Source organism: Astatotilapia calliptera, chromosome 4 (assembly GCF_900246225.1).
Source record: "Astatotilapia calliptera chromosome 4, fAstCal1.2, whole genome shotgun sequence".
Taxonomy (NCBI): Eukaryota; Metazoa; Chordata; class Actinopteri; order Cichliformes; family Cichlidae; genus Astatotilapia; species Astatotilapia calliptera.
The window spans coordinates 13,663,327-13,690,037 of NC_039305.1; the positions used below are offsets into that span (position 1 = coordinate 13,663,327).

General features: G+C 41.6%; 1 long non-coding RNA gene across 2 annotated transcripts in view; it reads right to left on the reverse strand.

Annotated features, from left to right (window-relative positions):
- Positions 1-25,716, reverse strand: part of LOC113020719 (uncharacterized) — a 49,320-nt gene extending 23,604 nt beyond the window's left edge. Inside the window, exons 1-2 of one of the 2 annotated variants that reach the window (XR_003272218.1) lie at positions 25,653-25,716; positions 24,523-25,202 (exon numbers count right to left, since the gene is read on the reverse strand). This is a non-coding gene — a long non-coding RNA (uncharacterized LOC113020719). Of the gene's footprint in view, positions 1-24,522; positions 25,203-25,520; positions 25,628-25,652 lie in introns of those variants that run through there. The other variant, XR_003272217.1, reaches the window with a different exon arrangement.
- Between the last annotated feature and the right edge of the window lie 995 nt (positions 25,717-26,711).

Sequence of the window (26,711 nt, forward strand, 5' to 3'; positions counted from 1 at the left end):
TTGCTGGTTTACCCTGTTTTTTCAAGTCCAAAATCAACGTAGATGTATGCCAGAGGATTTTAAAGCACTTCCTGCTTCCATCTGCTAGCAAGCTTTATGGAGATGCCAGTTTCCTTTAAAAGCAGCACTCTAACATCTGCCCACAGAACCAAAACTACAACCAAATGATTTGCTGACTATATTATTACTGTCTTTGGCTGACTACACAACATGCTTGACCTGAACCCCATAGAGAATGTATGTAGTATTGTCGAGAGCAAGATGAGAAACACTCAATCCAAAACTTACAGAAGCCCGCTATCAAAGCAACCTGGGTTTCAATAACATCTCAGTAGAGCCATAAGCTGACAGCCTTGATGCCACACTGCACTGATGCTGCTAAAATTTCAATCTATTAAACAGTTGTGAGAAATATTGCAGAAATTCAAATGTTGACAATTTATTTATGGCCGAAGATGTCTTGGTTTTGTGCCTGCTTGAATCACATTCATTTCAGGATTTTCTGACATATTAACATCAGCACGATGGAAAACTGGACAAATGGACATACAACCCCAAAACACAATGTCTCCAGGGTAACGGAGTCATTTTTGTTGTGTTTACTCTAAATGCAAAAATTCTCACGACACCCCTACATTTACAGTTTCTGCCCTTGATAATGCAAAACAACACAGGTTCTCATTGTCTTAATGTTTCTTTGCAAAACCAAGTAGCCAATTCCCACCTAAGCCCATGGTGTCAGTGGAAGTGTTTTCCAGGATGCTTATGGAGCCTCCTAGCAATAAGACTGAGAGAAAGTCAGAAGGAGACCCTCAGCAAACTCAGTGTTAGCTAACAATAATGCCTTAGTTCCAGATATCAGGCCATCTCACCACAGACCACATGTGGGATAGCCGGACACAGGTAATCAGGGCTGTCAGAATAGGACCAGTTCCTCTTGCAAAAACTATAAACCACCAGCTACACCCTACTAAACTATTTCTACTGTATACACAAGATAGAACATTGTAAAAAGAAAAAAAAAAGGAAAGAAAAAAAGAAAACACATTATATGATTATCATTTTAAAGTGGTGACAGCTCAATTCCTATTTCCTAGAAATCTTTAAACAGGCTCACTTTGAGCCACAGTCAGTAATATAAAGCAAACATTTCCCTCTTCTCCTCTCAAGCGACACTCCTTCTACAAGTTTTGCTACAGACTCTCTGTCGAACCGGTTGGTGGTGAAATATCTGTCCATTGTGAAGCCTGTTGTCATAGATACACCCAGGTGTAGCTCGTGGGCCAAAGCTGAAGAATCAGAAAGCCAAGGCACTCGCTAATCCTTCGCCATACCACAGTGTGTCAATAATCAGGAATGCACTGCTTAAACTGAAGCATTGTTCCTCTGCCAACAAAATCACAAATATAAGCACTGATACTGCCTTTGGGCACTGCCGTCTTTGGGACGGGAGAAGAGATGGATTGAAGAGAAACAATGAGAAGTCAATGATGGCAAAAGGAAGCTTTGATATCTTTCCAGGGAGCTTAATACTGTCTACAGCATAAAACTTTCTACTGCGGTACGTGGGGGATATGTACAGTTGTGAATGACAATAGCTTCTTCATACAGTAGGACAAAGTCGGAGGGCCAGAGAAGACCAGCTGCCGTCAACAGTTGGATTACTTTGAAGTAGCTCTGTGCCGTAAGACAGCAGGAAATATCCTCTTGATGTCTTTGAACCCATTAGACTCTGATTCATAATAGAAAGTTTAATGAAAAAATAATCTCACAAACACTTATACACATGCACCTGACAAAGGGGGTCTGATCTTGGTGGACAAAAGCCCTCTGAGACAAACCAGTGATTCCCCGGAGTTTATCTGTCAGACTATTATTTTTACGACTTTTATCTTGAGGATGGAATGTGGAAAGCTGCCATTGAGGATGACTCGAGAGGTGTCTAAAATCATTTCTCACTCGTGTCATTATCTTTACGTCTCCCACTTTCAATAAACTAAATGGTAGCTGACACATTGAAGAGTCATCTTGGCAAACACCACTAGGAACTAAACCGTCTTAAACCACAGACATGCAGACATGAGCAGTTCTGAGCCTATCCTATGTACGACAAGACAATAGCTCGCCTGTTGTCTCTGCTTATCCTCTTTCTCTTCTTCCTGTGTGTTTGCGAGCGCATATGTGTGTTTTCACATATTGCGACATCACAGAAGAAAGATGCGCAGAATGGGGCAAACGGATGCGGCCAAAGTGGTGAGACCATTGTGGAACGCCGTGGGGATGAAAAGGTCCTCCTGAGAGCTTTATTGTGTGATGGGACTTGCCGCAGCCAGTTCTGTTTCCCCAAGATGCAAGGCCTTGGTGCAAAGCCGCAACAATGAGCATCTTTGTCAAGCAGCGCTATTATCTTTATACATTACTGTAAATGACAGGAGAGTGTAGTACAGTGCATATTACATTTAATGAGCTCCAGGTATGTGTCTGTCGTTAAAAAAAAAGCTAATTTAAACATCTGCAGATCTTAGCTCAGTGTTTAAGAGGATGTACTGTGTTGATCAGAAAGCTTATACCAAAGAAAATGAGTGCATTACACAGTCCACGCAGTCTGTTCAGTTATCCGACTACCATTGTTTCTAAAAGCACCTGTGCAGAAAATGCGCAATTAAAACTCTTCATCTTGGGTGACGTAATAGATACGTAAGTAGATATGGTGCAAACCCCACGAGCACAAAAGCTGCAATGAGCTTCTCTCTCATACTGACTATGATCCTATAAATACAAGTTTGTGTTTTTTAGACATAGTTTTGCCTTTGAATATTTGAAGACTTAATATATGGATTTATATTGGTCACTCTTCATTTTGAAACCAAATAAACAACAACAAAAACCCTATAGCTTTTACTCTTACCTGCACACACTATAGATTAGATACACGATTAAAGCACATTTGGTGCACATGAAAACTATGCAAATATTCTCAACTGAACAAAACACTACTTATATGTTTATATGCACACACTTGGCACTCTTTACTCGGTATAAACGCCTAAAAAATTAAACACAACTCAACTTGTTAAGTCAACGGGTCAAAGACAATCAGACAGGAAGCACTTGACTCTCTCAGCTAAATTACACCTCAACCTGAACTTGACCTCTCAGTCACCTGATTTAAGCACCTGCATATCAGACAGAGCTGCTTGGTTGAGGATTATCTGACCCCAAACTGAAGAACTTGGCCCTCCTCACTTGGCAAGTGCTTACTCGTCCTGATGTCATGCATCTAATTGCTTGCACTGCGTGGGATATGAAGTCTGATATAAGGTACATTGTTGTGTGCACAGGCTTGTGTGTGTGTGTATGAGTTTGTCATCAAGCTAACACTTGCCTGCAGCAAGATACACATATACACTCATGTCTTCACCTGCCACAACCTATCATTACCACTGTCACGTAGCCACCTCCGCAGAAGGCCTCACAAGTCCTAACAACCACCGGCGCACACACCTGGAGGGCCAAACACTTAGTTCCCAGCCCTTTCCTTCATAAAAACAGCCTTTTAACGCACACATACATAAACAGACATACACACACACACCTATTCATATCCTGCAGCCTCAGCTTCTGCCCTGCACCTCCCATTTGCTGTAAAATCTGTCTCACTTTTCTATCTCCCAAACCGCAAATGTTTTAGTACTATTTAATTTATTTCCTTCGTTATCATTTCCCCACAAGGTGAGTGAACCAGCACACAACCTGCAGAGCCCAGTTGGCAGCCACATCCAGGCTGCTCCTGTGACTAGACAAACAACAGGCCACAGTATGTACTCTAAAGCAAACAGTTTGGAGAAATGGAATCAGATAAGTTGAACAGTTCAACTCAATGGAAGAAATGAACTCTCTCATACAGTTTCAATAGCAAATTATGAATCCTTAAACCTGATATTTTAAATGCGATGCCTTCCTCGTGTAGATTTCCTCATCCATGATGGCCATTGTTATTTGAGAGTGTACACAGGTGAAAGAACATATAAACCCACTAAGTAAACGTGGATAACAATACACACAGTACACACGGCTCAGCTCACCTGGTGCACATATACCACCTTAAAAAAAAAGAAAAGAAAAAAAAGCAAATATCTGAAGATCACAGCCTGCTGTTTAATGGGTTCTCTCTGCAAACACATCATCTAATCAGGGTTAATCAGAGGATCAATCAAAGAAGGCTGCTGGGATGCGCTACCCCAACAAACTCTTTCAAAGGACACGGATCGCTGTAATGTTTGCCCCCCTTTATCTTCTGTCACGTTAACAGAGTTGTGTTAGGCCCTCGCTTGTTCTGCACTATGTCCTAGTCAGAGATGGCTTAGTGTGTAGCAACCTGTTCTGATAGGTATGTCAAAGCTGAAACTCACAAGCTTTACAGGCAAACTGTGCAGAAGGAAAATCAAGAAAAACAGCATGTCACACCTTACCAGTTTCTAATCCCAGAAACCAAAAGCAAATTATCTCAAGTGCCAATGTTCTTAAGACTGACAAAACTTTCTGTAGGAAATTGTAGCATACTGTTTAGCCATATATTACAGATATTGGAGGTTTGTATAAAGTACAAATTGGCTAAAAGTAGAAATTTGCTGCTGCACATTGAAGGTTAAAGAGTCGTGTGCTTTCTTTTACCTGTCTTAAAGGACAACCAATTTTGCACCTCTTTGCAGACAGAAGCAATGGTCTTCAGCAAGGTTAGGCTTTCTTCTCTCTGCCTTCATTATATCTTGGCATGAGCATGCTGCTTATGCACATGTATATAGAACACTGTGTGTTATAAATGATCTCCTAGAATACACAGCAAATGGATCTGGGTAACATCAGTCGCAAATTTTGGCCCTTAGAGCTTCAATAAACGTTCTCTGCTTCATTAACATGCAACAATATACAGTTCCACTGTCCACACTCACTAACACTTACACAACCAATCCACGGCATGCTAAACTTAATGTTAGTCAGAGCATAACTGCACAAATATGTATGTGTGTGCATGTTTCTTTGTAACAGGCGTGAAAACACGGCAAAGCATGACGTGGCAAGGTGGTTTTGTTGCTCACAAATCAATAACGCTCCACTTTTTTGAATGTCTTTATAGCTTTTGGGCAGACATCTGTAAATATACTCCACTTCTCCAAAGGTAGAGGCAGAGGAGGTGAGTGCTGTGAGAAATATGCAGAGCTGTCTCCATTTAGAGGACGGAGAAAAGATCCAGCCTCAGGATACGAGTATGTGTCTGTATATATGTGTATGTGTGAGTGTGTGTGTGTAAATGCAGAGGGCTCAGGCATGATCAAACAAAGCACACCCAGGTACAGTATGCCATCTGCACTTCCCCCATCCCCCCCCAAAAAAGTACTCTCCTCCACCCTCTGCATCTCCAAGTGGAGTCTTTGCACTACATGGCGTATCAGAATGAAAGAGGCCTTGTCTAAGAGGCTAATCCTTGGGCGATTAGTCAACGCGTCTCGATTAAAAGCTAGCAGAGCTGCCACACCACACCCCCATCCTTCAACCCCCCTCAATGGAAATGGCAGTCCACAGGTGTCCCTACAATGCCTGTCTCATTAGGAAAAAATGAGAGATGGGAGGTTGGTCAGAGCTGACTTTCACATGAGACAGAGGAGTGGAACGCGGCAGGGGCAAGGCCCGAACAATCTCTCATAGACCAGGAGTAGCAGGAATGCCAGCGCAGCAACTCTGCAAGAATATGATTTTTTTTAATGCAACAACAATAACAACAAAAAAGATTTTGTTTCCATTAATTTTGCTTTGCACACGGAGTCAGTTGCATGCATTGATTAAATCTGCCTTTTTTTTCTTTCCTAAAGATGCAAGAGCAACAGAAGTCAGTGAGAGAGAGAGAGAAAGTGAGGCAAACAATGAAGGAGTGCACACTGTGCAGTATATTTTTGACAGATTATCCCCTCATCAGCCAATGTTTTCAGTAAACAGTCGTTTGAATTGGAAGGATTGAGAGAAAAGACGGGTGTTTCGAGTAATCAGCCCCATACACCCTCACTTTCCATCAACATAAACACCTCACTTCAGGAGTATTCCCATGCCCGAGCATGTCGCCATGACTAAAATATTGTGATTGATGACAATGTACACAATTTGAATGCTTAGAAAAAAGCTTCAATGAAGACACAGTCCACAGCAAAAATACAGTATGTTTGTGCTGAATTACATGACTGAATCCAAGACCTTTATACTGAGCTTGAAAGTGGGATTTTTATATTGTGTTCTTCAGCGTGTAAAGGCATACAGTAGGTGCTTATTAGATGAGAGGTGTGTCAGAAGTTGCTACGTGCATCCTGAAAATCTCTCCATTTTACAACTGACATTTTTTTCCACCTGTCAAATACAAGCCAACAAAATGATCAATTTATGTGATTACAAATAAATTGTACGTAATTATCAGGGCTTCACTTCCTCCATTGTCATTGTGAGTCTGAGCCATTTTTCTTAATCTGCTCCTAGTTAACCCGTGGCAGCAGGAAATGACCTTTGGGCCGGGTGACAGACTACTGTACTTCCCCAATCACATCCATCGTGTGCCTAACCTTGAATGAAAGCTGAAAAGGGGAGGGGTTTTTCTTTGGAGTCTGGACACAGGGAGGAATCACTTACCACTTTCCCCAAGAGACCCCAGTGGAGCTAAACAGAGACGGGATTCAAATAACAATAGTGGAAGGGGGAGGGGCTGAATGCTTCCTGAGATCACATGTTGTTAGAAAGACCACATCACTTGCCAGCCGGGCAGCCAGGCTGGCTGTATGCGGAGGTCCACGGGGTGAGAACACACATGGTTTCAGTTTGGTCTGGTGTAGTACCGGGAGGAAAGAAGGGGCCTGGTAGCAGGAACCCTCCAATTCTCACTTCCTGCTTCTGCTGGAAAGATGATCTGCGCGCCTGCCATCACCATCAACACAGAGCACAGTGTTCACGCAGCAGCCGAGGGGATGGCATGTTCATGCGCAGGGCAACCCATCACACCAAATCAGGCTGTCAGCACCCTGAAATCCGGGCTGGTGTATTTCCCCTAACGAGATGGCGGAACAGAGCAAAGACAATCCCATTCAATCATGCCGCCAAGTCTCCTGTGACACACAGGAGCCTGTTAGCTGTGTCATTTATACAGGAAGTAGCTTTCAAACAAATTAAAATGCATCAAGTTAAACAGAGTAGCCGCGATATATACTGTATATACATATACTTTTTTTGGTTGGCTTTTTTTTTTTATTAGTATTATTATTTTCTGAACTACATGTGACACGTAGAAATTACCGTGAGTGTGACAAAAGGGCTATATACTGACAAAATGGAGAGAAGGCATAATGATAGGCTTGTGCAACCGTGTCAACTAACTTTACTACCTGAAAGCCAGATCAGTGTCACTCAAACAGCTTCTGAATGAAAGAACTCCAGGTGACCTCTCGGTCCCTCCTCGGCAGCGGAAGATGACTAACCTCCGCAAATCACGGGTTGCATTTGAGTAAAATAAACACAGAGCACTAATAAAAACCACTGGAGCGAGGAGTTTGTATGTATGCAGCATTGACCCAAATCTGAAGTAAAGATTTTAAAAATCAGAAAAAAAAACAGCTGCAGTGAACCGCTGCACAATTTGCAGAAATAAACAGCTTTTGGGTACTGACAATGTATGATGTGTGTGGTAATGTGTGTGCTTTCATGTGTGCTGCTAAAGCCTTAGCAGCATTGTTTATACTCTGCTGTGTCTGGGTCAGCAGGGTCCTTGACTGAATTCTTGCCTCAGCATGCAGACAGTTTTAATAGTGTTGTTGCAGGAGGAGGAATGATTACATTATAAAAAAATATGCCACACCATATGTCCTTGTAAGAGCCCAAACCACACACAATAAAATCCAGCAGGCCTTCTAACGTGGCTTCTGCACTTCACAAGCTGACACAGCCTCGCTTTGGGCATTTCACCAGAAGTTTTTTTTTTTTTTAAAGAAAAAAAGAAGTTATCAAAAGGGAAAATTTGTGCTTAAAAAGTGTTAATTCTCTCTATTTGTGATTTCAGAATCTCCCAACCTAAGAACTACATACCAAAACTTGTACCGCTCTTGACATGTTGCCAGATACTGCAGTGGGCTTGTGTAGTGTGTAGGCTTGATGGTAGTAGTCAACTGTGTGAGGTGGTGCGAGAAATGGCGTAGAAGAACAAATGCAAATCTTTGGCCAGATGCTAAGTCCAACTTCACACACACGTACATAAAAATGGCACAACCAACTCAGACATTTTTATTCAAAGTTGCCTCTTCTGACTGGAAGCCAGCTTATTACTTCGATCAGAACCTCATTCTCTACGTTCCTCATCTCTGGTTCACTCTCTCTGTGCTCTGTGCTCTCCTTGTGTCTCACAACAAGACAGAGCATGCTCACTGTAAACCTCTCGGGGGGGTGAAAGGGATTGGGAGATTAAATTTATTTTGAATTCCTTTTCCTTAATGTGCCAATTACCCCCACCCTTCCCTCTCCTTCACCTCTTCTCTCCACCCCAAGCAGCACAGCACAGAGTCTGTGCTCAAAGCACATCTCGTTTATGTTTTGTACACAGAAAACATTTCTTTCACCCCCAGCTGCATCTCAAACTTCACAGCTGTAATGGGATGCTATTCGCTGAAAAAAAGAGGGCGCATTAGATATGTTTGCACGGCTAAAAAGTGTGGGATAAGTGTGGGATAATAAGAAAAAAGGTTTGCTAGTTGTCAGTTTAGAACACGAGTAACTCTAAAAAAATGTTTTAGAGTTTTTTAATTACAGGTATATCTCATTCTTAAGGTTAGCAGTTGTAGCTTAAAGTTTATGGGAACTCACGGCTTCTACTAATCAAACCAGTCTTGTGCAATATGTTTTCCTGAATTAGACAAAAGTAGATGGCCCTGAGCTCTAAAACCGTATTAAACCATAATATTCTACAGCGTCATAATCCCGGTCATTTATGTCTAATCTTAGTAAGCAGATCAGAAACCATGCGTGTACATGTGCTTTTGCTTTGAAAGACATTGCCGGGCAATTTTTCTATTTTTTTTTTCTGCATCAAAGGTCAGGAATGCTAAGGTCAATGTAATGCTACAGTTATAAAAGTGCCTGATAATGACGTCTGAAATTCCCGATCTAACCCACTTGTGTAACAAAACGAGCTTAGGATGTGAGATTTCTCGACTCCGTTTTTGTTCCACTATTCAGAAGTTTGTTTCTTAGCTCTCAGAGGCAACAAAGACTATGCTTTAGTAAATGAACCCTGGCAAAAAGCTCAATTTCCCTCTTTTCTTTGGTTGGAGGACCAGTCACAACCCTTCTTTTCACTACATTTTCACACATTCCATGCATCCAAAATGGTCTTGTTTTCTATCAACTAAGTCCCTTAATTGACCGTTCTATCCAAGGAGGGATTAGCTGATAAGAGGGGGTAAAGAAGAGAGTGAAAGCAAAACAAAAAGAGGAAGTAGACGGACAGTTGGGGGTGGCAACACACCAAAGGATTACCCCTGTCATCTGTGCTCTGATAAAAATACATCTTTAGATGTGTGAAGAGACTTTGTTAGGCATCCAAGAAAAACCTGCGCTATCAGGCACTTTGGGGGCACCTTCTCTCCAGGAAAGAACAGAGGAAGGCCCCTGCAGTGAGGATTCAGTATTTCCTCCACCAGCAGCTACAGTTAAGACACTCCGAGGACCCAAAGGTCTTTCCAAAAGCCTGTCTCCGATGTTCTCCCACAATGCTTGGCCCCACTTTCTGTTTCTTTATGTCATTTTACACAGCTGCAGGGCCCATTCTTGCACTAAACATTTTGCCGTCACATTATGCTGTAATGTTTTAATCTGTTCTTTCCATTGTTTGCCGAGGTGCCAGCGTGGTTCATGATCTTCAGCACAAACAAGGAAAGTAGAGTTGTAAAAGGTGGTTTCGTGCTGTTGTGAGATCTCCAAACTCTTTAGAGCAAATCTGTAGAATGACTAAGTACAACAGGGACTGATATAGTACATAACCTGTGAGCACACACACACACAAAGTAGCCAAGTGCCACCCACACTGCTGACGTAGGTGGAGTCCGAGCATCAAGCCAAAACAGGCTTTTATAATTGTGCTAGATTTATAGGTGTGGCGCCTTGTGTTCTATATTTAATTACAGATTTTACAATGAGAGCATGTTAAGTGAAATCTAATACAAGAACATCAGAACTATTGCCTTGGCCTAGATGTAGCAGTTTATGCAGCCCTACCTTGTAATTTCACCATATAAGGTTTCTGCATAAAATGCTAATGTATGCTTCATCATTAAGGGTAATGTGAGTAACAAAAAGTTAGAAAAGTGTGTGTGTCCATCTCTGCCTCTCCTATGCTTTTCATCTACATCTATACGCTCTCTTTTTTGTCATTTTATGCACATTCCTTTGATCTTGTATTTGAAAAAAAAACGAAGCTGTTAAGCGGCATGCCTTCTCGGATTATTTAATTAGGTTAAAACAAGTAGAAATAGCCTGTGCTGACTCCAGGGAAATTCCACCTGGGGGATGACAAGGGCTGTAAGAGTAGTGGGAGGGGTCGGGTGAGGGCGATTTGGGGAGGGGGGTGAAAGTCAAGCCCCATCTCTTTTTGACAGATTGGTACAGACACGGGAAACTTTACACGCTGTTTATTTGAGCACACTTTCTGTATGCACATATCATATTAAAAACCACAAATGTCAGGAGAAGAGTCAGAAGAACGCGCCTTTCCTCCCCTTAACATTACCCGAGCTGCTCCGGCTGATTTATGCAGCACAAAGGTCACGGCGAAGAGAAAAAAAATACACACTTTCATGTGTCAGTCACCAAGTCCCCCTCTCTCTCTCTACTTCCACTAATGATTGGCAGTGACACATTCAAACTGTTGTGTACACAAATACACATGAGCACATGGGCATAGGCACACATATACGCACACTTTTCTAGAGCATCTGTCGGTTAGTGCAAGAAACTTCAGTGTGACACCTGGCGATCAGCAAACAATTCTAAAGCAATCAAGCATGAAAAGCTGAAACCAGCTAAAGGTAAAAGGTGTTGAGTGTTTTCAAGCGCTGTAAACCAAAAAATAAATAAAGCTGTTGAAACAAATTATCAGAATATTACAAAGAAGACAAATGCCGTATGCTACTTTTGAACAAACTGAAAGTAGCACTATTAAACATCATAATACATCAAACTGTGCTTCAGCTAAGCTCTGAAGAACAGGCTCCATGTCCCCCAACATTTGCAAAGCAGATGTCTTGATTAGTGCATACCAAGAAAATCTGTCATTCCCTCCAACAAGACAAGGACCATAAAAAGTTAATAAAACTACAAAATGTTCTGCATTAAACAGTTCTGCTTTTTAACAGAGAAGAAAAAAAGCGATTTTACACGCAGATACCTGAAAACACAGGACACCATAGTGCATGCAGTGCATGCATTAAAAACACTGGGATTCTTTCCAAGATGATTAGTGAAGAAAAGTGAAGCCCACCCATGTTTACTCAAACAAAAACCCTGGCTATCCAATCACATTTTGTGGATCAGGCTATTTAAGAGAGTACCTGTAAAGACCAGAGGCAAAGGCTCGGGCACATGTTTTACTGCTCTGTTTGAATAATCAGGTACAAGTAAAACAAACAGCTACAGAAGGGATGTTTAGCAAGTCGCTCAGGATCCAACTCAGGGCAATAAGTGTTCATTAGTTTTAATAGCCTGGCTCCCGGAGCAAATGAAATGAAGACCAGGAGACCACATCCAGCTAATGTAAATAAACCAAATAAACCAAAAAAAACTCATCAACTGTCTGTTGTGAGAGAAATTTGAAAAAAATATTTAAAAATCATCCTGACTTTTCTAAGAAGTTTGCATAAGAGTAGAGGAGGAATGGGAGGAAATAGCCTATTTCTGAAATTAAAACTGTGTCCTCATATAATTGATGAAAAAGTATTTAACAGATGAGTTAATTCACTGTAGGATGATGATCGTAAAATACTAAAAGTGGGAGGGAGTACTCGAGGAAAACTTTAAAGTTACATCTCAAAAGCCCAACTATGTCTTTAGCCTGTGTTAGTCTGTTATGCTGGCGGCACATCTTGATTCCACCTGAGCTCAGAGAAAGGTGGTGATACACTCCCAGTGGTCCAGATGGTCCCCCCCAACACTGGCCCGAACATAAACATGGCTTGGGTCTGGTTGAGGAGAGGGAGACCCCGTTTATTTATGGACATGTCTGGGTCTGGGACACAAATATAGAAAGATAGATCGACGAGATGAGGGACAAAGGAAAAGAGCAGGGAGGCGGTGTGCTCAGACTTGTGGACGTCTTCCAGTATGGTCAGATGGTGTGATATGGCCCACCTACACAGGAGCTGAATATTCATGTCTCTATGTGCAAGTGTTTACAAGGTTAAAAGTGCATATTCCCATATGCCGCTTCTCTTATCTACAGATTCAGTCCAATGTACAAACTATAAAGCAAAATATCTTTTTAACCCGAGGAGCTAATTACACCCTCCGTGACGTCAAATGTGCCGCAAACAAGCACATGTAGCCAGCGGTATTGGCTGTCGGGCGGCAAAAGTAGAGCGAGGGTGTGAGGCCGGGGAATTCAAAGAATTTTCCTGTGTGCTTACCGGCACAAACCAAGCCCACTGTACATCTATGAAAGTATGGCTGAGTAAGGCCCTTTTCATCTTTGCAGCGCTCTCCTTAAATAAATCGGTTCAATCTCGATTTTTACAATAGGGTTTTACAGCTTAATAACCTGGCTACAGAAAGCCAGACATCGTAAGGTGTTTTATGGCTCTTGTAGTTCCTTTATGACCCAGCCAAATGTCATTGCTTCACTGTACACCAAAAGGGGCAGATACTTCTCTAGAAAACAAGACAGTTATGATGTTTTGGAACTTTGTTTAGGCTAAGGAAGTGTTGATGAGGAGAGGATTGGTCCTCCCACACAGAAAGGTACCATTTGCTCTCACAGACTTCTACTTGAGTTCCACTAGAACACAGTGCTGCACAAAGAAATCTATTTCATGCATTTTTGGTGCTGTTTTGTCACACACACACGACCTATCTATGCTTAAAACCAACTTGCATAATCGCACTGGACCTACCCTTATGGAAGACATTTTGAGATCGCGTAATCATGATGCTGCTACAAAGCAAGATGACGTACATTGATGCTACAACAGCAGCTGTTTTTCGTTGCTATAAGTCATTAAAATCACTATTCGTCCATCGATCTTCTGTCTCCGTGTGAGGGTTCTTCGCTTGTCTCGCTTCGGCATCGTTACAACATCGCACGGGGCAATAAAACTAAGGATAGGTGATTAGCACTGTGGCCTGACACAGCATGCACTCACTGAAATATAAACATTACACAATCACACCAAACATATGAGCAGCTTCAGCTAATTAAGACCACGCTGCTTTTTAATGCCTGTTTATATCTGACTCCTAAATGAATGCTACCCCTGGAGCTCCCTCCAAAACAGGTCAGCCAAAGAGAAGAGGACAGGGGAGGAACGGAGGCAGGTTGGAAATTACAGGCAAACCAATCTGACCTGCGGTGCCCGAAACGAAAAGCTTTACTAAAAGAAATGAAATAAATGCAATGAAAATGAAAAAAGTCCTAGCATGAATCTTGATTATTTTCATAAATCTCTCGGAAATCTGATGATTAAAGAAGTTTACACAAAAGCATTTGAAGTAAGCAACCATTTTCAACTTAAAAATGACCAAATGTGCTGGACATATCTGAATTTCTTTGATCATAAAGATTTAGGAAATGTGAGCTTTAATACTTCTCAATCAGTACCATGTGGAGCTTTATTGGTGTACTGCTGCCATTCTTATTGCCTTGGCAGGCATGAAGGACACAGAAACCCAGGAGACAGGGGGACTGACCATCGCTCTCTAACATCATTAAAAGCGATAAGCTGGCAACTGGCAGAAGCCAAGCTTGCCATTTGTAGCCGCTAGGTCCCTGGCCACCTTACTCAAACTTTCCAAAATGTTTTCACAATCTAAACTCTGCCTCTCCTCCCCGGTTGTACACGACTCAGCCCTCAAGAGCTCAGTGAAGTTGATCTTTTGCATGGCGCCAGAGTTCTGGGAGAGGGCCAGCCTCACCTGAATGACCTCTGCCTTGTCTTCAAAGCCATTAAGATTGTCTGCTGTGACCACGATCAATACTTCCACAGACCTCCCCTTGCTTTACGAGACAAAGAAAGCACGCTATCTACATACAATAGAGCACAGCATTGTCACATTTGTAATTATATTGGAAGGCGTATTACCTGTTTTTATATGCACACATTGTGGTGCACGGGGGTTGGATTTCAAGTTGCAGCTTGTTGAGACTTGGGGATTTACTGAGAAGGTGGGAAGGCATGTGAATGTGTGTGTGACAGGGAGAGCGAGCGAGAGAGAGAGACAGATGTCTGGAAGAAGCTAGGCTGGCAGAGTTTACAGTGAAGGAGGACTGGCTTTGTAAGCAAATGAAGGAACACACACAAACGTGTGTTAACCTCACACCAACTTTTCTCCTTACACCACACTGAATGCCAAGCTCACAACAGACATGCACCAGTGCTAACCTGGTGTCTGCATGCAGGGGCTGGTGTCTTTGTGTGCATGTACATGTCTGCCTCTAGTTCACCTATGCTACCTGTTGGGCACTAGACTCTCGCTCTGTTAATAGTGTTACGTGCTTTTACAGAAGCCATTAAGAGCATTAGCAGATGGGCAAGATGTAGTACTTTACTGTGGTAGGATTTCCCCTGGTTTTAAACTGAGGTATTGCCAGTGTTATACCAGGGAGGGCTTGTGTGGAGGTGACCTGCTGGAAAGTTTAACAAATAAAAAAAGAAGCTATGTGCACCAAAAAAGGCCAGTCAAGGAGCTGCTGCTCTTAACACCCCTTTTAAAATCAACTGTAAGGAGCCACGGCACAGAGCAATAATAAATAGCTACAGAGAAATGTAATTCTTTACTGCCCAGCTGCAAAATGTGGTTAATGCAAAAGCCAACCTTCTGAGGTTTGAAATCTAAAAAATGCAGCTAATGAACAAATGTTTTCCTAAAGTCTTGGCCTCTTACAAAGTAGAGAAAGATGGTGAACTCCGGCATCAATGATTAACTTGAACAGTAGACTGGGGTTTACCTGAGCCATTGACTAGACAGGCACATAAAAATACACTACAGACTTCCTCCTTCATATCGCTACCAAAGCTCCACCCTAACTTGCTCATTCGGCAGCTCTGCCATGCCTCAACAAACTGTCTGCAGTAAACAGCTTGGGGAAAAACACAGATCTTTACCGTAAAGGCAAGTGAGCTCCTAAGATTCCTGCCTGACAGTTTCGAACACGCCGGGTCAGGTTCTGAGCTCTGCTAGCCTGCAGTAGCTGTTATCAAAAGCTGCTGAAGGATTTCAGTGATCGATTATTATGAAGAGATGAGTAATTCTGGAGAGCTTAGAAGAGATGGAAAGATAAGCAGCTGAAAGCAGTGTTGCAATCATTTGCTTATGTTGTATACAGCAACTGTCTGAGAATGAATGAGTTTTAATTCAGGTGCGATTGTCAGCGAGCTTTCCACAAAGACCTGAAAATAAAATATGGGCAGTACAAGTTTGCACTTTCACTGAGAATAAACAGAAAGTATATGGAAAATGCAACAAGAACAGATATGAATGGTCAACAGCTTTGATAAGCCTGCAGGTTGGAAATGTATTTAGGCTTTGGTGAGAAAGAAATGAGGCGATAAGAAGGACCCACAGTACATGAAATATGACTAAAGTTAAGAAGGCTTTGCATATCTCAGTGTGTGTGTTCAACTTTTTTTTAAAGTGTCAAAGGTCCAAGTTCCATGACTGACATACTCAAAAAGAGAAATCTGATAGGCCGTAGATTATGGATGACTTGATATAGTGCATTTGTGCATGACTTGCAGCTTTGCATTTAAAATGCACACACTTTACATATACACAAATGCATGCAACAGTAAATGTCTAATTGCACATGTGCACATACTGCATTGAGAATGAATGCACAGACTGTTTGAGAGACATTCTGAGACACGTCAAAGACACTACAGGGCCAAAAGGTCACATAAAAATCCTCCTGTGATTAAAACCTGTTCCCATGACACTCTTTTCCATCTCTAATCTCAAACTTTTTCAGGTTTATCTAACCTGAAAAACTGCATAGTTTCAAACCTGTTTTGTTTAAAGCAAATTGGTCAACGTACAACAATGTGATGTACACAATAAGAGGACATGGAAAACTTCACCTTTACAAATATGCAAAAGCTGCAAGATGTGTAGACCAAAGTATGACTTTGGCCTACACACAATTTGCGCAGACACATGCATATGGGACACCCGTGGGAATGAAAACTCTACTTGCATTGTACTAATGACTGTGCTGTCACTTTGTCATAAGTTGCCCCACCTGTTCCTGAAGTAGGCCAGTTTTATCTCCGCTTCATTCATTCTCTGTTCGTTAATGTCTGAAGTTTATAGCAGAGCTGAAGTACATGAATGAATTGATTGCTCAGTAGTTGTTAAATCTAAAGGACAGAGTGGGCGTTGAAGGCTGTTTTTGTTTTTTTCAGCACTTTATCAAATTATCAGGTATTTAAAACTTTGTTGAAATCGTTCAGATTATCTTGATAGCAGTAATCAAAAATGCTGCATATTTGAGTTTCCTGTAATTTGACAGCAACTTGCAGGGCTGGAAAAGGGTCATGGGAGACAGATGTACAAAGTGAACTTTATTGAACTTCACTCTGATTTTATCGGTGTCGGTACACACAGAGGCACACGGCCACTTTGATCTTCAAAGGGAGATGAGCTAGAATGAGGGGCAATAAGAAGATAATAACGCCAATCTATATCCATTACTCCATAGATCACAGGTTCACTGCAACATGCAAAGTAGCTTTCCTAGCTTTTATTTTCCAGACAGAGAGCCACATTTCATGTTACCACATTGCCACCTAGTGGTCGCATGTACCCGGACCAGCAATGGAAACCTACTGCAAATCTAGCCATGCATTCAGTTTCTTAACAGCAAACCTAAACCTTCTCCATCTTAGGTTAGGTCAGCTGGATGCAGACTCGAGCCCATCTAAGATGTCACAGAGCAAGCTGCAGGTTACACCCTGGAAAAGTTTTCAGTCAATCCCAGGGATAAAGCAGAGACATGACCACCATAAACTCTTCCATCTATATAAAAAGCCAATGTAAAATCACCAGCAAGTCACTGGACTGTGTGAGGAAACCAGAGCACCAAGAGAAAGCCATACAGCCACAGGGAGAACACATAAACCCACAATGAAAGGCCCAGCCAACCAGGAGATTCAAGACCAGAAGCTTCCAGCACTGCATTCTACAAATACTGCAACAAATTGAAAAGTGAAGGATGTGAATGAATGCTATTCAAAGCATTTGTAAGTATAAAAGTATAAAAATATTAAAAACACTTTTAGTGATAAAAAAAAGTCAACCTCTAGCAGTAGAGGACATATTGTACTAATGACTGTGCTGTAGTAGAGGAAAGAAAGCTCTGCTGTGATTTACAGTTAAACCGAGGGCAGAAGAGTCAGCGAGGTGTAATAACTGTATATGAAACATGCTTATCTACTGTGACAGGTGACATATGTAATCTAATTACACTTAATAATACAATAAAACACAAATAGAAAGTGGGGCCTTGAGAAACCCCACAGAAAAGATCCAATTGTGACCTCTAGTGGTGAAGTCAAGGAAGTGTGTGGGGGACGTCACAAGGCACAGAAAAACAAGAGAGCAAGCGAATGTGTCCCCAAAATGATATTTTTTAATTTTCTTTTAACTATTTTATTATGTTTTATCATTTTTTTAGACTCTATTTACATTTTATTTAGCTTGTGACATAAAATTAAATTTGCAATGCTTAACAAATTTAAGTTTGTCTCATTTGCTTAATAAAAACAATAAAACTTTTAGTTTCAAACAAGATTTTAACAGATTTCCTTTTTTTTATGACAGACTGTCATATAAATTTGTTAAGCACTGTAAATTAGAAGATCAGATTTCAAAGATGGATTTTTACACTACTACGACAGATGAACATTAGATAGATTCAGTGTAGTCAGTGTACATTACAATGGGAGACCAAGGTAACAGTATGAAAAGTAGAACATGTTATAGATGAACGCACAATCTGTAAATGCCCCCTTTTTTCAGTGCAGCCTGCACATTTAAATATATATGTGGTGGTGGGTGATTAATCACACGCTGTACAAACAGCACAAAGTGCCCGAGGGGGCACCCAAATCATAAGGCCCACAAAGCATGAGTAATACCTGGACCCCAGTGTCATATCTGATGGCAGCAGCTCAACATGTACTCCCCTACTACTCTGGAACCCTCAGCACACAGCGTGATCAAAGAGGGTAGAAGAGTAGGAGGATATCATCAAAGACTCTCAAGTTGTTAGCCACTAGAAAATATTTATTAAGTTTAATTTCTAAGTGTTGTTTGTTAGCATGCTAACTCATAGTAAGCCAAAGTTGTCTGAACAAAAAAGGGTGATCTCTCCAGCTGTAGTTTGGAGAGCCAGAATTACTGGAAGTTTTAATCAGTTAAGGTGACAATGCCATTGTTGAGATTTTCATAACTCCTGAAAGTCATTAAAAAAAAAATCACAGACGTGTGAAATGTTTTGAATGCCTTAAAAAACATTTAACTAGTAATTATGATGATTTTGTCATTGATTTTTAATCTCTCTTTGATTTCAAACCCCGATTTTCTCTCTTCAAAATAAATGAAGATATTGTGATCATAATTCGCTGGATAAAAGGCACTAAGAAAACCACCACAAAGCTTAAAAAAAAACCCTAATGAAAACTAATTTCCCGAGGGATAAACCTTCTTCTTCCACAGGGATGCAGACAGATCTGCATGTTCGTTGTGTCATAGATTTTTCACTGGATGCCATCCCTGATGCAACCCTTCCACTTCTGCTGGCTGCCGGAGGTAGGAGTAAAGTTCCAAATTAGCGCCACACATTTTAAGTGGCCACAGAAAGAAATGCAGGCCAGAAAACCAGGATTATGTTGTTGCACACATTAACCACAAGAGTGCAGCAGAATGTAAGGCATGCATCAAGATAATCCGAAAGCTTGACTACAGATGGCACTACAGCACAGCAATTCTCTCAGTGTTATTTTACACAACTACTAACATCACACCTATGAAGCCCAGATTTCATTTTAAGCCAATGTAAGATAACAAAATAAATCAGTCCCCTGGGAAACATGAATGGCTCTGCTTATTTGACTGAAGCCTTCTGATGACAGCCCAAGTAGAGGACAGCTTGCAGTCAATTTAACTACTTTGGTGCTGTAAGTCTGTGACTCTGTTCAGTGACACTGGCAAGCAAATTCTTCCCTGTCTGTCAGGGCTCAAAGTAATAGTTTGACAGCACAACACACTGGCCTGCTCAGCATCTGCCCCCCTACTTATCAGGCCTAAAATTTGAATTCAGCAATGAGCCTCTATGCGTCAAGAAAACCAAAGGTATCAAACAATCAACCTTAATCAAGCATTTTATGTGGAGACGACTGCGAGTTGACGACATTCAATCTCTTTTAAAGGAACTAAAAGCTTTCACAATTGCACGGATCTCCAACACGAGCACATGACTTAACACACACATAAACAGCGGTCTGAGGAGCCTGGTGTTCTGCTGTGTCCCAGGGAGGTCACACAGGAAATTTCACGCTCCTCTTCACACTGAAAATGTCTCCTTTATCCTCCCGACTGGAGACAAAAGAAAAGAAAAGAGGAATGAAAGACCAAACTGGAAAAGAAAGGAAACCCACTCTGTCTTACTTATGTAGGTGTGACTCGCTGAAACACAGCCATGGCAACCCACACCCAGCAAAGTAAAGGAGGAACGTGGTCACAGGTTCAGTGGAATGTGACATTTATGAGAGCAAAACACAAAGGGAGGAATTTTCCTTCCAAAACAGGAGCAAGAAAACTGAAGGAGAAATGTCAGGAATTTAAAGTATTTCTAACTCTCGATCAGATTTTTTTTCCATACAAGGACAGTTAAGAATGCACCTGAAAGTTCACTCCAAGTCTGTTTTAAAAGAAATGCATTTTAAACTAGTGTCATCATTGTTACACTGCAAACTATCAGAGCGGGCTGTTTGTATTTGAGTTTTACTATTAAAGTAAGAGTCTTTATTTAGCATCGTTCCTCTTTGGGACAAGTTTGAGGTACGTAGAGCATCCTGTGAGAATGGAGAGCTGTCTGCCCGTGCTGACAGAGGTGCCCCTGTAATGTGGCCTGCTGAGCATTTTCACTGTTTGCTCTCTGGTCTTAACATTTGGGCTGACACTCTATCTTCTATACTCCTGCAGAGGTCAGTGTGGTTTTTCTTATGCACAAAAGGTAAAAAGCCCACGGGGTAGTAGGATCACAATTACAGTTCCAGGAAACATACCGTTTTTTATCACATAACAGCAAGTGACAGGCTATATGACAGCTATGTAACTTCAAAAGGTGTAAACACAAAGTGCACTGGGAATTTTTAACCAAAGAAGTCAGGTTTCGTGTCATACCTCCCAGGCATCGCTCCAGAAAACCCCTCCACCCAGGTTTGCTACTTCCTCTAAAACAACCTTCTTCATTCTCACCTAAGCACAGGCTGGATGCCTCTCTCAGCCTCACACTTCCTGGTAACTCCCACACCAGGATAACACCACCCTGAGGCAAATATACACACACGAGCCACCTTCTAAGTTGTGGTTTCCCTTTAGGAAATCAGCAATCTGCTGCCATTACCCACCAGCATTTACACCTCCTCTCTGCACCCTTTAATTTTTCTTTGCCCCAATGTTTAAAACAAACAACTTCTCTCCCTTATGCGAGATCATTACAGGAAGAAAGCACCACACAGACTGTTAAAAGACGCCAAAAACAGCTAATAAATCTAAGGCGGTGATCTGGTGTCAGAGCATCAGGGTGTTATCAGTGTTATTAACAAAAGCTATGTACACATTCTGATGTGACTGCTCTTGAAGGACGTTTCGTGATTTCTAAACTTCAGAATATTCTGCGAATTTGAAACTGTGAGCAAGACGAGAGGACCGTTCAGAAAAACATGACATGATGTTGGACCGTTTAGCTGCTGTGTCAGTTCAATTTGCGCTCTCTTCCTACCTTCCTACCACAAAATTTTAAACACGAGACAGCACATATGGAGACACAATTGCCAAAAGCCCTGAGAAGAAAAACACTTTATAAAGCGCTCCAGCTTTTCAAAAGCTCTCTCCTTCTCCCTTTCACACACACACACACACACACACACACACACACACACACACACACACACACACACACACACACACACACACACACACACACACACACACACATAAACACATAGACACAAACACATACACCTCGAAACAAAGGTGCCATTTTACTCAGGAAGGGTCAGCAGTTCTCTCCATCAGACAGGGGCTTGTTCTTGGTCAGAGGCTGCTGCCCAATCTCAGGCCACCCTCCCCTGGCTCCACTGCCCACCCCCCCCTCCGGCCCCCACCACCCCGGAGACAAGCTCCCCATTGTTCCCGCACTACTAATAAATGACAGTTCTCCTGTTCAGACAAACTTTAGGGCCCATTCAAACACACACACACACACACACACACACACACAAAAGTTTAAATGGTGCTCTACATAAAAAGATACCAGGAGCATTTTCTTTTAAGACTGGTATTTCTCGAGCTCATTAAGTGTTTATCTGACACTAATGATGTAAGGATGTCTTCCTGCGTCTTAAGCTTTGAACCTGAGGACAGGATGAGATAATCCCGAGGGCCGTTTGTGTAATAATGAATAACAACTGTTCCTATTGCCTTCCATTTCTCTTCGGTGGTCAAAAGCAGTCATGACATTGAGTCATAGTTCACCAGGAGGTCATGCTGCTCAGTGCGTGTTGTCACCCTGTGAGCTCAATCGGGGGCCAGGGAGCTGAGGTAGGCCTTGAGTTTAGACATGATAAATCACCACTCAGCTTAAGCTCATAAACACACCATTAACACGCTCGACCACATGAACTCTATCCGTTTACCTTAACCGCATGGTGCTCGGGACTATCTGCCTGTGATAGCACTCTTAGGGGTCTGATGCACATGGCTGTCACAGCTACATGAGGATCTGTGAGGAGCATGGGGAGCTACATGAGATCCTTTCCCATCACTAGTAATTAGATATGTAATGTGCTTCAGACCGCAGTGTAGAAACAGTGCACGCGCTCCCTGATTTGCTTAGGTGACATTTATATTCAGGGAGTGTAAACTGGTGTTAATCGTCTAATAAACATCAGCTGCATCTTACTAAATAGAAACAACTAGATTAGCGTATTATATTCCCGACAACACAAATCAACTTGAAGCTGAAACTCAATTGCCAGTGATGACAAGGTCCTCCTGAAACGTTGATTGGAGTAAATACAGGGTTGTTAAGTCTTGCCCCGGTGTGTGTATATGGTTCTTTGCTGTGGTTCACCACAAACATATCATATGACAGCACAGAAAACTGAGAGAAAGCAAATTCCTGCTATTTTTAGCTATGACAAACATAAACAAAAGAATCAGAAAAAGAAATACACTTGCTGAAGCGTCATGGCTGCTTTGATGTCTATCCGATCACTCGTGGGCTTCCATTTAAGCATCTTTATTTTTTGATGGGCTTAAACAGGAAAAGGGGTGATGCTGGCCATGCGCAGGACAGATGCTGGACAACCGGGGTCAGATATTGCTCCCGCTTTGCCGTTTAAATAACAAAAGGAGGCGGAGGAAGAAGAGGCAGAAGTTGTGAGAAGAGGAGTAAGGGGGAAAAAAGCCCCAGTGTTTAGTCAAGGCCTGCTCACTGACACAAAGTCTGTCTTTGTCTGCCTCCCAGGGTGCCAGATAAAGGAATTCTTGTGTGTCGGGGGCTCTGACCGAGTTTATTTGACACTTCAGCTCCTTTTGTGAAGCAAGTGTCCCACCGTCAATGCTGGCCATGAGAGTCACTTGGCATTAGACAGAGGGTCGCTCTTCAGTGGAGAAAGGGGGTCTTGTTTGGAGAAGATTTTTAATAGAGGTGGTGTGTGTGTGTGTGTGTGTGTGTGTGTGTGTGTGTGTGTGTGTGTGTGTGTGTGTGTGTGTGTGTGTGTGTGTGTGTGTAAGCTGTATACGGACATATAGTGGAGCTCTGTGCCCTCCCACAACCACAACAGGAGAAATTCTTCATTGCTACAGAAGTGCGTGGGATTGAGAGGACTGGGTACTGAAAGATGAAGACAGGTGAAAGTGGAGGCTTCAGCAAATGAAGGAAGACACACACACACACACACACAGCACCCATTATGAATGCAATGCCGTTAAGTCACACAAGGCTTGTAAAAGATGGACATGCTAACTTGCAAAGCAGGTTATCTCACGCTATTTTGAGCATGTTTATCAGTTGGGTGATCACATGGACCTGTAGGTTCAACATAATCCAATTACATTCCATATATATATATATATATATATATATATATATATATATATATATATATATATATATATATATATATACACACACACATACATATACATACATATACATACATATACATACATACAGATAGATAGATAGATAGATAGATAGATAGATAGATAGATAGATAGATAGATAGATAGATAGATAGATAGATAGATAGATAGATAGATAGATAGATAGATATGATTGACAGGTGTTCCACTACCACTGAGGTCAACGTTATAGTGCTCAAAGCACTTTCCTCTCACCTTGAATGGAGTTACTGTATGAGCGGTGGGAGGGCCTGCTCCTTTTTATGAACACTGTATCCACACTGTGGATTTATTTCAGCTGCACCTGGTCTTTAACAACTTATAACAGGTCATTGCTCTCTAGGCTGTGAACACCCGGCAGTGCAGGTGCATAGCCAATGGCTGTGCTCAACACATGCATGTGAAATATTAAATTGAGCCATTTCCCCTCTTCTTTAACATTTACAGATGCATATGTAGTGATGTTAGAGAATAATAAAGAAGAGTTCTCACCTACTGAACAGGTGAACTTAATGAGAGTTTGGCGAGGCTTCCATTGTCAAAATACGCAGCTCCCAACTGACAATGAGCAGAAACACACCTTCTGTGTTTGTATGTATAAGTATGTTCCTAATGAGTCCACTTCCAAAAGAATTTCAGTATAAATTATAATTTGGTAGAGAAGATATGGGCACCCATGTGGGTGTGTTGAGAAGATAAGAACAGAACCTTTGGCCAAAGCAGACAGTGCTGAATGCATTGTCACGTCGCGAATGTATAACATAAATACAAACCTCCATAGGTCAAGCATACTTTGGGGTTTTTATATTGACGTTGTCCACATACCTGCGGAATCAGGAGATGCGCACATATTATCCAAATCACTGGACATCCACTGGAGCACAGCTTCCAAAACATAATCCAAGATATCCAACTGTGCAAAAAAAAAAAAAAAGAAATCCACCAAATACAGATTTCATTTCCGAAATCAGCATATAACATTAACCATCTATGAAAATGTCAGCACTTGACCACGCGTGTATCCCAAATATCCCAAGAGACTTGTCCAGCAGCTGAATCTGTGGCAGGAGTAGAAACTCATCCCAGACTGAAGTCAGCATTTCCTTATAACACGCGAAAAGATCCATAGCTGGAGTTTTCAATCCATCAGCTGCTATCATCGTGATCACGTTTAAACAAAAACACAAAACAATAATAACTTCTCCACGTTTGTCAATGTCGCGATTAATCCCGTTAATGCGTCCAAAGAGCCCCAGCATTAAACGATTTACGCCCAGGCAAATCCAGCAAAGCAATCAGAACGATTATTTTCGAAGATGCTGATTCCTCCTTAGGGTCCAGCGCAATGATGGTATCTGCGGCAGCTGCAGCCAGAGTCTCTGCTGACACGACGCGCTCTCGTCAAGAGCCGCAGCTTCACTGAGCCATAGTTTGTGCGGAGCGCCTCAGCACATGCTGCTTTCACCAAACGTAGATGCGCAATGCATGACGGTAAGTGGAGTTAACTGGAATAGGAAAACAGCAGCAGGTTTAAACCTTAAAAGCAGTTTTTAAAGACAAAAAAAAGAAAGAAAGAAAACACGGAACGCAATGAAATGATTTCACAGGTTAACCTTAAAATAATGAAAGCAAAGTAAAGGTGAAATAACTTTTAAACTAAAAATAACTTTTAAAACAGTTACAGGCATTAGAAATTAGATCATATTATCATTATTATTATTAGCAGTAGTAGTATTAGTATTATTAGTATTATTATTCTATAAATATCAGTAAAGCTGTCATGGATATCAGCTGTTACAATCTCTGTTGCAATCGTTCATCACCTGTTAGTTTCATTCCAGGTTGCGTGTGAGCAGTGTGTGTGAGTAATAATGATCATCTGTAGCTGTGCAGAGATACAGAGATGTCGGTGCCTTGAATCACCTTCCCATGAATGAATCTCTTGTCTTTCTTACCTCACTTTCATGTCCTAACCACCTCCAGGCTTGCTTGTATTGCCGGGATCACGCTCTCAAACTTCAAAACAAGGCCTGGATTCACGGGAATGGAGCACAGATCAAAATCAGAACAGAGCCCACTTAGTTATAATAAGCTGAAGCTAAGTAAAGCTGGACATTTCTTCTCTGTTCTACTGTGGACTGTGGAGTCAAAGCTTGCATGCATGTTTGCTGTTATTTGTGATTTTGCTGTGTTTTTTACTTCATCATATTTAAGAAGTACTCGGATGAAGTGTTTATGACTAAAACACAGCAGAGAGGATATAAGTGACAACAAAGCTGGGATTAAGGGAGTAAAGCTGATAAACTCTGACCTAAACCAAAGGGGAAAAACCATGAATAAATAAAAAAGTATATTCACGTAGAAGTTATATCAGTCTTTATTATACTTTCGTTCCTCATACATTACTCCTATTCACACAGGGCCTGGCACGGTTCCATTCCACTTTTTACTTTGTTCTTTTGGCTGCGATCCAGTCCAGTCCAGGAGTACCTGAATTGCACGCGATTCTGTCAATTGCAGGTACTTGATGGCTTTCTTGTGTGCAGGGGTTGAAAAGTTGCTGGAGGTTTGCGCACACAGCATTGCGTGACTAGCGCTGGGGACGAAAACACAAAGACATTGTTTTCAGTGATCAAACCCCCTTTATAGTAACTCAACAGCATTCCTGTCTCACATTCCTAAGCCACCGCTGCAGTGTGAAGGGTTTTTTTTTTCTTTCCTTTAAAAAAAAGGAAGAAAGGAAAAAAGAAAGAAAAGGAGGGTTGCACTTTTTTAATCTGGTTCACTGTGTCGACCTCGCTTCTTCCACAATTTTTCTCGTAGCTCATTAATCATTAATCAAGACTGAATTAAAGTATTAGTTGAGGCAATTATCTGCCATGGGGTAATTAAGAGGTGTTTATCCCTTATCCAAAACAATGTGATGAATGTAAACACAGTGTGCCAGCTTTCATGTTAAGCCAGCAGCCAGCTGAACAGCAGTATTAAATCAAATGAAAATGCATTGCTTCTCA